The following is a 12348-nucleotide window of genomic DNA, read 5'->3' on the forward strand; positions in this document are numbered from 1 at the left end:
TTTTACTGAAAATATTTTTGTTTTTTGTACGAACAGAGAAAATAAAAGTTTTTATAATCTATCAAAAACTAAACACATAATGTAAACTCAACTTTATGCTTTCCATTCCGTTACATTTACATTCCACATATACGTTACCACCAATATAGTTTCGGAATGGAAGTAAAGGTTTCTGTTTCAGAAGTGTTTGAAGCCAAAATTTTGCTTAGTTTTATTGTTAATCCTGCAATATTTGTTATTATATCTCTAGTATGAAAGATAAGTTCCATATGCACAGTGTGTGAAATAGAAATATGTAATGTATGGTAACAGTAGTGGAACTTCTTAAATAAACAACCCAAAAAGCAACCTGTTGCGATATCGATACACACCAATAATTTAAATTGTAAATGGCGGTCAGTGTTATATAAAAGTGTTGCTAGATTTATTGTGGCAATTTTAACAAAGAAAACAGAATGTGGAATTCCACTTTTTCAAAAGCCCTGGGACACACTTTAAACGTGATTTTTTTCAATATTGGTCCAAATTTACGAAAAACTGTATATTCTCCAAAAATATATAATGTAAGCTATTGAAGACACTAAAATTTTTATTTTACACACTCAAAATCAATGACGAAATCAGACTTTGTTTATTTGAATTTAGGGGTGGACATGGCAAAAACACAGAATCTTTCGATCTAAAAAATCGATTAAAAATATATGCAGGTCAGACAGTTGTATTTAACTGACCAAATAAAGTAAATAATAAAGTTTCATGTTAAAAATATATAACTTTCCAATATTCTATAATATAATAACTATGAAAAAATCAATCGAAGTCATGGGACATACGAAAATGCCCGTAAGTATATATTAGTAATTTAGTTGCTAGCAACCAACAATGGTGTCGAAATAACTTTTCGTATAAAACAGAATTATCTGAAAATGAATTCAATTCTACTTAAAGATGGCCAAAACTATTAAAAAATGCATTGTCATCGTGTTCTGATATATTCTAAAAGTTTCAAATGTCTAGCTAGTCGGGAAGTTAGTAAAAAATTGAATGCAGAGATTTGTACTGGATAAAAAACCATCGGACAAAAATAAGAATACGACCTAATAAAAACGTTTTAAAAATGTCCCGTCTCACTAACTGATTCTTCTTTGTTCATGGTTGTTTTTTTAGTTTGTCACTGGAAGCTCAGTAACGGCCAGCATTGCGAGACTCTCATCATCGTCGGAGATGACTGACGTCCAAGATACGTGGGAAGACATACAGATTGACGAAAAGGATATTAAGAAAGATGTCCAGGAATACATCGAAAGGTTTAATGATATAAACGCGATCTGTCACACTGCTAAACGTGATATTGTTCAATCGAATGTGACAAATTCTGAACCAAAAGAGGCTGTTATAAAATTGGAAAACAAATCGTTTCATCAAAATAATTTTGTGTGCAGTATCTGCTATGATATTTTTGGATCGTTCGTCCTAATGAACATTCACAAATTATTGCATGAAAATACATCGGCGAAAACAAATAATTCCGTTGCAAGACTGTATAAATGTGTTAAGTGTAATTACTCATGCAAACGGTTTTGTCATATGCAGAGACATAAAATGACTCATTCTGGAGTAAAACCATTCAAGTGTGAAGTGTGCAATTACTCTTGTGCAAGGTCGGATACTATGAAGATACATAAAATTACTCATTCTGGTAATAAGGCATTTACATGTGATGTGTGTAATTTCTCATGTGTACTGGCAACTAACTTGAAGGTACATAAAATGACTCATTCTGGAAATAAGCCATTTAAATGTGATGTATGCAATTACTCATGTATACAGTCAGGTAATATGAAGAAACATAAAATGACTCATTCTGGGGAGAAGCCATTTAAATGTGATGTGTGTAATTACTCATGTGCACGGTCTGGTAGCATGAAGAAACATAAAATGACTCATTCTGGAGAGAAGCCATTTAAATGTGATTTATGCAATTACTCATGTGTACAGTCAGGTGATATGAACAGACATACAATGACACATTCTGGAGAGAAGCCATTCAAATGTGATGGTTGCAATTACACATCTGTCACTTTAGGCAACATGAAGGTACATAAAATGACTCATTCTGGAGAGAAGCCATTTAAATGTGATATATGCAATTACTCATGTGCACGGTCAGGTAGCATGAAGAAACATACAATTAATCATTTTGGAGAAAAGCCATTTAAATGTGATGCTTGCATTTACTCATGTGTACAGTCAGGTGATATGAACAGACATAAAATGAAACATTCTTGAAAAAAGCTATTCAAATGTGGTGATTGCAATTACTCATGTGTTTCTTTAGGCAACATGAAGGTACATAAATGACTCATTCTGTAGAGAAGCCATTTAAATGTGATGTTTGTAATTACTCATGTGTACAGGCAGGTAGCATGAAGTATCGTAAAATGAATCATTCTTTTACTGAAATTTACGTGAGTTAACGGAGAATTTGTATATTTGTATGATGGATACATTGCACGACATAATATAATAATTCAAGCACAATACTCATGTGTTCTTCTGTGGGTTCAGGACGTAATGGTGATGATTTTTTTATTATATTTAGTCACCAAATTTTATTAAATGTTTAAAATAGCACTTAAACCTTCTTCAAATCAATTTTAGCACGAAGATGTGTCAAGTGCAGTTAATCATGTAAATAGTCTTATCGCATGAAGAGACATAAAATGAACCATTCGGTAGGTAGTCAAAATCCATATTAATGTGATGATGTTTATACTCATCTGCATCACCAGATTATCTCAAATGACTCATTCCGATAAAAAACCAATATAACCTACTATATAAAAATCATTTTTTTAGAGAAATACGACGCCCGACCGGACTTGAAACCATCAGTCACTGGATATATGCAAATTTGTTTAACCATGCGTTGGTTAAACCAATATGTATGATAGTCCACCCAGTGAAAGCACACTTAAGAACTACTGAGAATTGTAAAATTTCTTTATACATATATTTTATTCTTATAGTTCTCCTAAAAAATATTATACTTACTCACATATAACTTGTGTAGATTTATGAATTTCATAGATAGAATTTGCAATAGATGTCCGTTTTATTAAAAAATAATATAAAATCAACACAGAAATAATTACAAGATAAAAAGAAGTTTTTATGTACCACATTTTTTTGATTTTCTGTTGAATCATTTAAACTTGACTTGACTAGCTTAAACGATCAAAAAAAAATGTATTTGATAGAAATAATACTGAAATGTCATTTTACATTCTTATTGATTTCCATAGTAAGTAACGCACGTATATATTAATAATTTAGTTAATAAAAATTTCAAATGTCTAGCTAGTCGGGAAGTTAGGTAGTTAAAAATCGATTGCAAGTTTAGAAAAACGTTGTAAAATCAGGTAATTGAACACAAAATCTAAAGAATGCACATGAAAGAAACCAGTAAATGAACTAAGCATAATAAAATTACCTATTGAATCATATTTCTTATAATATTAATACTGTCGACCAAAGGTACTTGATGGGATTTGAATTTAAATTGTAATGTAACACTTAGTACAAAACTTAAATCCATTAGAATTCCAATTTCTTATGTATACAGGACTGGTGAGACGAAATCACACAAAAGGAATAGGTAATTCTAGTGATAAGACATGTATTTTTTCTATTTTTTTATTTACCCATCTTTTTACCGGAAAGTTCAAAGAATGACCATTTTGGCCAATAGCCGTTCGAATGTCTCTACACATTCTGGTGACACGAAATCACAATTTGCTCGATATAAATGAAAAAATAAGATAAAGATCTTTAGTTAAACTGTCATCACATGATACAAAGAAATCTATCGATCTCGTATGTTTTTTGGAAAATGTAAGTAAGCATTATTTCTCATTTGTAATCCTATTTAAATACAAAAAACCAAAATATTATTATGGTGTTTTTATGTTTAGTTATATATCGAAATATAAACAATGTATTAAATTCTAAACCGTTTTTTAATGTTAAACCAATATTTAACAATAATATTTGTTTTAAAATAATCATTCATTAGAATGAAGTGAAGTCAAAATAATATTTTATTAATAGTTACCCGTATGTCTAACATAAACATACCTATCGCAATTTTATTATTGTCAACATTCACAACTTCATATAATTAATATTACTCGATCCATATATATGTAGGTAGGTACAACTTAAGTGGATGGACGAGTATTTCAAACTTACTTCCGTACATAACGAGTCCACTGACACCATAATAATTAATTGATTGTGGTTACCCACCAATAATTATTCTATAATAATTATGTAAATATAAATGTCGCTGTACTTGGATGTTTCAAGTACCTTTTGTAATTTTGTTGGTCATTCCTTCAATTGTCATTTTAGTTGGAGAGTAGATGACGGATAATCATAAAATGCTCTTAGGACTCGTCAGTGACATGATAGGTACCTACATAACAACATTATTTATCGGTAGGGGAAAGGGAGGCGGTTTCAGCATATGTTGGCATTCAGCCATTCATGTTATTTCCTAACCCTGTAGAATATTAATTGGGGATAAAATATATTATAACTGACAATACTTCCGTTTGTCCTCTGAGGTTGTCGCTGGAGTTTTTCTACATTGGAAAAAATATAATAAAATAAAGTGTGTTTTTCATACTCAAAGGTAAGATTTTCACTGCAGCTAATATTGTGATTTATGTTTTGTACTTGAGTTTCATATTTTTTTCTACTTATTCGATTAAACAGAGTGTTAAAAACGAATACTTTTATATCATAAATTTAACTTCACCCTTTCGCTGTTGGTATGACAACTTTTTTTTAAAATTACAGTAGGTACCCGGGGCACATTCAGCATGGGTGAATCTGCCCCTAAAAGGTGTTAATATTACTTTAATGTTGTTTCCGATGGTTAGAATGAGAAAAAAAGAAATGCATCATGAAAAACATGTTTTCAAATACTTCTTTAAAGAATAAAAGACCTAAATATTGACATGATGCTTGAGTCAGATGATTCATTATGTCTAGCGAGTACAGAAGAGCGCGATATAAGTACTCTTATGTGATAGGGGAATATTGGACGATGAAGTGATCGAAAAAGATGATTATTTGATACTTAATCAAATTTTTGACGAAGTATACGAGTGTTTACTGTGTGAGAAATGTGATTGAGAAAATTGATCGTGATTATGTTATCATTTTTTACGCTGTAAGATATCGCATCTATAAATTGCAATGACGTTATCGCGAAATCGCTGCAACCTGTACAGTCAAATGGTACAGCACGAACAATGCAGTCATGCACATTTATGTATGATTTTTCTAATTTTAATATAAAATAATATCATAAGTACATAATGAAAGGAGTTTTACCTACCAATAAAACTCTTATTATTCATGTTGACTTTGAAGTCCTTGAGATAGGGTTTGCTCATTCTTCTTCGCGTGAGGATATATTCTACTAATTTATTTTCCCTTTTCTTGTCGTTGGTCGTTCCTGTTTTTATTTACTGGTCATACCCGCGCGTAAATTTTTTATGTATGTAATTTGGGATTCTTTTGTCTTCATTATGATATGACTCAAGGAACCAGGTAGAAGTTACCTGGACTTCAAAGTCAACATGAATAATAAGAGTTTTATTGGTAGGTAAAACTCCTTTCATTATTCGAATTTGACTTTGAAGTCCTTGAGATATCTGTTTGTTATCACCTGGTGTTGGGTATGCCAAATTCCTGTATGTGACAATGATTCATTGACGAGGTAAAAGACCATCGTGACTTTCCATGTATATGGTTGAATAGAGAAGTTAATGGGTTCTTTTCCCCTTCTGATGGTGGTGTATCCATCGTTCTCTGGTAGTTGTCGTGAAATGTTGACTCACTACGCCAGATACCTCTCTTTAAGATTATCATTGGGTATATGTACAGTTTAAGGAAGTCACCACTGAGCGGACACTGCCTGGTGGTTCTTTTACCCCTGCTTCCAACAGTACTGACCTTATCCAATTCCCTATAACTGTCCTGGTGGCTGGTTTTGGTGATCCTCTTGAAGATATAAATAATTCCGAAATATCCCTACCTTCCCCTCTCCTAGGGTTTGACATGCAGACGAGTTTCCGTAACCAGAATAATACTGGGTCGATGTTTTGACACGTGGAAGCGCTTAGCTTCCATTCCGATTGACGATGCTTGGCGGTATTTGTATTTGCGCCAAACATTGGCCATACAATTATGTAGTCACGTTTTTCCACCAATCCATTGTCTACTATTAGTAGTGTGAGGCCATGAACCCTTCGTCCCGATGCGAGAAGCAGCCGAGTAGGTAGCTGTCCTGCGAGAGGTTTCGAATAGGTTGTACTCCACCGGTGTTGTTTTCCTAAGATGATCTACCACTCGTCCTGGATCCCAAACCGGTGGTTTGACGGGTTTCGTTTCATGTACCGAAATTGCCTGTAACATATTGTGTTGTACTACCACGTTGATGCTGATATCTACAATGATAATCGGTTTGCAAAAAGTGGTTATGGCTGACTTATGCACCAGGATGGTGTTGTACGACAAACCCTCTTTGTTGTGCATGTTGCCTAGGTATCTGGCCAATTCCATTCGTTGAGGGCTATTATGATCCATTAGGTTCTTGTTACTCATGTCATTGTCTTCCATTTGTTCCAAGCTGGTTTGTAAGTTTTTAGAGTCGAAGGCCGCCATCTGAAAGTAAGGAGTGCCCTTTCTTCCACCATTCAATTTGATGTTATTTCCACCCCACCCGAAATTAGCCATAGTTGAAGGAACAGGTCCTGGGTCCTTGGAGGTGGACGGTTGGTCTCCATACCTACTAGTGTCGTATGTAGGTGCGGCATTGTATAAGGAGGTACTATCGCCCTTTTTCGTAAGTCCACTCCCCAAAAGCATTATTTCCAGCTCGGTGCCACTAGTAAGTACTTCCCTTTTTCTGAGTTCAGGTGCGCTAGGACTCGTGAAATTAAGTTTGGTGGGGGAAATATTCACGCCAATCTGAAGTCATACACTCGGCTGAAGGCGTCGTGAAACAGCGCGCCACTGTCTGTAACGTCTCGTGACACATACGTTGCAATGACATGTGCTGTTTCGCTTGCGAATAAATCCACCTCGAGAACAGAAACAGGGGGGTGGTTGCGGTGTTGATGAGGTGCCATTCGGGAATGAGTTGTCTGCGGGAGAGATGATCTGCCACGCAGTTGTGTATAATGTAGTAAACATGATGTTGGCTAGACTGGTAAATACTAGTGTCTGTCGGCATAGGTTTAGGAGGGTGACAGATTTTGTGCCGCCCTCGTTGTTGATGTATGGCACCACTGTTTTGTTGTCTGTCTGCAGAAGCAGATCTGATCTTATGATTGATTGTACCTGAGATTGAATTGCAAACATTTCCTTCCTGTTGGAATGCCATGCCATGGTAACTGGTCTTGTTCCCACGTACCTGATAGGTGGTGTTCATTCAGTTGGGCTCCCTAGCCTGTGTCAGCTGCGTCTGTCATCAGGAAGTGATTGATGTGTGTCAACTCTGAGGAGCCTATCACCTGGAGCCACCACATGATGTCCTGTTAGGCCTGTGGTGGGATTGTCGTCTATTGGCGAGAATGGGACCTCGACAATATTAATGACTGGAGCTTTGTAGCCGTCGGCAATGCAACCTTCCTCGTGGAGGTAGGATGCGAAGTTAAGTCGCCCCAGAAGGGATTGAACATGTGTCTGCCTGAGGGACCAACTGCCTTTTTGTACCCGCGTTGTGTCAAATCTGAGGATCCTTTCGCTTAGGGCCACCACATGATGTCCTGTTGGGCCTGTGGTGGGATTGTCATCAATTAGCGAGGATGGGACCTCGGCCATATTGATGACTGGAGCGTTGTAGCCGTCGGCAATACAACCTTCCTCGTGGAGGTAGGATGTGAAGTTGAGTCGCCCCAGAAGGGATTGGATATGTGCCTGTCTGAGGGACCAACTGCCTTTTTGTACCTGCGTTATGTCAACTCTGAGGATCCTATCGCCTAGAGCCACCACGTGATGTCCCGTTGGGCCTGTGGTGGGATTGTCATCAATTGGCGAGGATGGGACCTCGGCCATATTGATGACTGGAGCGTTGTAGCCGTCGGCAATGCAACCTTCCTCGTGGAGGTAGGATGTGAAGTTGAGTCGCCCCAGAAGGGATTGGATATGTGCCTGTCTGAGGGACCAACTGCCTTTTTGTACCTGCATTAGCAGATGGTGACGGAGTGCTACACAATTCTCCGGCGACAGGAACCTCCGCTTGGTGTGTGTGTCCTACGTGATGTCCAGGGACCCTCATTGTTGGCTTGGGTTCAGACAGGATCTTTTAATATTTATAACCACCCTAAAGACTGTAGGAAGGTTATCCTGTATTCCACCTGAACCGAGACTGTTTCTCGTATTGGTTGGCTACTAAGAAGTCGTCTAGGTTAGTGAATAACTCAGCCATTCTTTCGTAGGCGTTCGGCGACCCAATTGGTCAGGGATGCCAACATAATCGGAGCGGTTGGCAGCACGAACGGGAGTCACGTGAATTGTAGGAGCTCCCCTTGATAGGCTAGTCGAACAAATTGACGATGTTGAGAAGCCATTGGTACCTGGAGGGACGCCTGGCTTAGATCTATTATTACTAGCCAGTCTTCTGTTTGTAAGACGGCTGCAACCTCGTAATGGTGAATTAGTTTGAATGGCTTTGGCAGGGCAACAGGGCATAGAGCCCCGTCTTTTTTCTTGATCAGAAACAGGGTTGAGAGAAAAACTGGGGGTTTGACCCGCTTCTTCTAGAACCTCTGAGTTCTTTAAGTCCTCGATCTCGAGAGTGACCTCTGCTGATTGTTGCGTTTTAAAATCTTTCTGTAAAAGTAAAGAAGGACTTACCAATAGTGGTATCCGCACAAAAGGTATGCGGGCTACGGCTATTATTTTTTACCAATGTTGGGGGGGGGGGGGTACACTACGCCATCCAGACTCCACGAAAGTCTCTTAGGCGGTCCCCAATGTTATTGGTCGTCCAGATGCGGTCACCTTCGCTTAGAGTACGGATCCCTGGTGGAGTCCGTACCTCCGATGGAGAACTCCCTTCCCACAGGACGTCGCCCCTTGGGAGTACCCCGGCCATAATTTGAGTTCGAGGGCCTTCCGGGCTTTAAGCTCGGAGGAATCCTTGATAGTGCCTCCCGAGTGAAGGTATCCTTCCGGTAAGGATCTGAGTCATGTTCTCGCAAATTTTATTATGTGTTGTCCCCAAAACCCCCTTCGATTTTTTGGTACAGGCTCATCGCTGTTATGATTTTTTGAGGATTGGTTGCCAAATCCACTAACCCTTGCATACGCTTTCAGAAGCTGTCCCGATGGGAAAACATCGCATTCTGGAGGGCCGCGATGGTCCTCTTCGTCAGATGGTTAGCTGATGACGAGTGGTCGCACCGACGCAACTTGTCATTTAGATCTAACTCTACGACCATAGGGGCAAGAATTGTTTTTTGGGCGTTGTGGCACTCCTTGCTGGTCCCCTTGCTGAAATAAGGTACGTAACGAGGATACCTCAAACATTAGCATCTTAATCGACGCTCGTACCTACGTTGAACTTTTCCTCCTGTAGCAGTTCTGCTTCGCCGTCTGTTGTCCATTGCTTTTAGAATATCCTCCTCACGGTAATTCAGATGTTGCGCCATAATCACTGATCACTTAACGTTCACTTAACTATCACTTAACGTTCGTCCAAGATAATTTTTTTGATAATTAGAAACGTCAAATCATAGGCTTCATCTGAAACTGTCAAAAGGCAAATCCATAATGAAGACAAAAGAATCCCAAATTACATACATAAAAAATTTACGCGCGGGTATGACCAGTAAATAAAAACAGGAACGACCAACGACAAGAAAAGGGAAAATAAATTAGTAGAATATATCCTCACGCGAAGAAGAAAGAGCAAACCCTATCTCAAGGACTTCAAAGTCAAATTCGAATAATAATTATTATGTCCTGTTTTATATTTTTATATATTCCACAAATCATTTAAAATAAAGATTGACATTCATTTTATCTATTTTTTCAATTAACCTTACACCCCCCTCTGAAACATGAAATGGCTGAAAGTGCCCCAGCTATGGGGCACTTTCAGCAAGTTTCTCTTATTTTTCCAGAGCAAATATTTTAGATTTATTTTAGATTCCGAGTTTAAAAAATTTAAACTATTTTCTTAGTTAGGTAAATGTATTTATAAACTACCAGAGAAACTTATTTTTATGTGGAAATATTATATTCCCAGGCTGTGAAAAATAGTCTTGTGAAAAGTGGCTGAAGGCGCCCCCCTCACCCTACATGGGTTATGTTATAACAACTTCCTGGACGATAGAACGTGACATGTTACTAAGTACTGCAGGTACCTACTAATATGAGGTAAATTAATTTTAACGAATTTACTTCAGAACAGAATAATAAATAGCATTAAATTATAAAAAAAATGTTAAAGTCATCACAGTGGACTAATGTTTTGAAGCAGGGTATGGCGGTATGGCGGTCAGGCCGTATAGCCCAAGTTTAACAAAGCGTTCTGACAGCCGCAATATTGGATGCACGTTACATTTAGGTACGTAGCTAACATGAAAGCATAATTTTATTACCATATTATTATAGGCGTTACTATTGGAAATAACGTTTTCTTAATACCTACGTGTTTAAGTTTATTTACTCCACATTTTTCCACACAACATTCTGTAGCCTTTATACCGCACCAAGTAGGGTAGGTAAGCCAGTTTCTATCATTTTCTTTGTTCCTTAGGATTTATATAGGCATAGACCAGAATCTAATTGAAGCCACTTTTTTTGTTTCAGTTTGTGGTGTTAGGTCTTGGTTTGATCTGTGGTCTCAAAAACTCACAACGATACGTAGGTAGTAAGTAGTCAGTAGAGTAGGTACATACCTATAAGATTTACTTAGCATGGTAGGTAGGTAACCAAACAAATTGTCAAGTGAAATAGAGAATTGAACTGGATCTAAATAGGTATTAAAATGATGAAATATTGTGTTCATAATACGTGTGCAGAGACAAACATACCTACTTCAGTGGGTCTATTCTATAATAAATTATCTACAGCTAAAGTGATCAATATTATCAAACTTAGGGTAGGTTTGCATCAAAGAGTTAGCACTTATTGTATTATGAATATTCACTATTCAATTTCATAAAAAAATTACGAGAAACAAAAATTTATAATTGCATAACAGCTATTATTTTATTCTATCTATGTACAGATAACACAATAATTCTTCCTAGGCTTGAAAAGAACTGAAAAAACGCGTTTAAACTCATTCAGCATTTAACTGACGGTGTTTTAAACTAAATATTAGGTAGGTAGTGTCACCACCTCGGACTTCGGGTCTTATACCTGGAGTACCTTCTATGGGTGTAGAGTGGCCTGAACACGCCCTTTGCCTCGTAGTCAAATAAACTGCACCGAGCCGCACCCTTGACCACCCAGAAGGACGTTTCTTTCCAGAAATAAGTCCCACGGCCCGTGTCTTTGAGGCTGAGGACACGGTTCGTGGAAGACCAGGTGTGAATAAATAAGAAAGTATGTGAGACGACAAATGAAATTGGGCTTCACCCCTTAAACAGTATAAAAAGTGACCAACTGTCGCTAACAATAATGTATGAAACATGTCAGTAGAATGTGTAGACAAAACGCCAATAAATTGCAATACCATGTATAAAGAATGAATGGGAAAAATAGCTTGTATTGTAATTGAGATAGAGGAATGTTAGATAGTGCAAGGAGAAGAAAAAGAGTTGTTAGAAAATAATGTTAAAAGTCGGCCGGCAACATTGTCTTTGACCGTTGGAGATATGCAACGTCGCCCAAGAAAAAAAACCGTTGGGAATGATTTTTCAAGATGGCGGGAGTATGACGAAAACAGTAATACACGGGACACGCATTTTCGTCCTCGGTAACATAAACTATTAAAAAAAAATCGCGTGTCGATAGCATTTCGCGGCTATTGTATATTATAAGTAACCAGCTCGGGGATATAAATATTTTGGAATCAATTGCACTTATAAATTGTGGGTTATGAATAACCTATAATAATTCTTTAAAAAAAACATATTGTGTCCGTAAAACAAATTATAAAACTATGTAATAATTATATGACATCGACGTAAACCCTGCCGTTATAAAACTAATTCCGGTGCGTTATTTTACCCAGCCCAAATCCTAAAAAAAACCATACTAAGAATAAAAAGCGACAGTTTACCAGTTACTAACAAAAAATTGTGATACCAGGGT

This window comes from Rhyacophila brunnea, unplaced genomic scaffold (genome assembly GCF_057557595.1).
Source record: "Rhyacophila brunnea isolate RB1 unplaced genomic scaffold, BYU_Rbru_1.0 scaffold_16, whole genome shotgun sequence".
NCBI classification, from domain to species: Eukaryota; Metazoa; Arthropoda; class Insecta; order Trichoptera; family Rhyacophilidae; genus Rhyacophila; species Rhyacophila brunnea.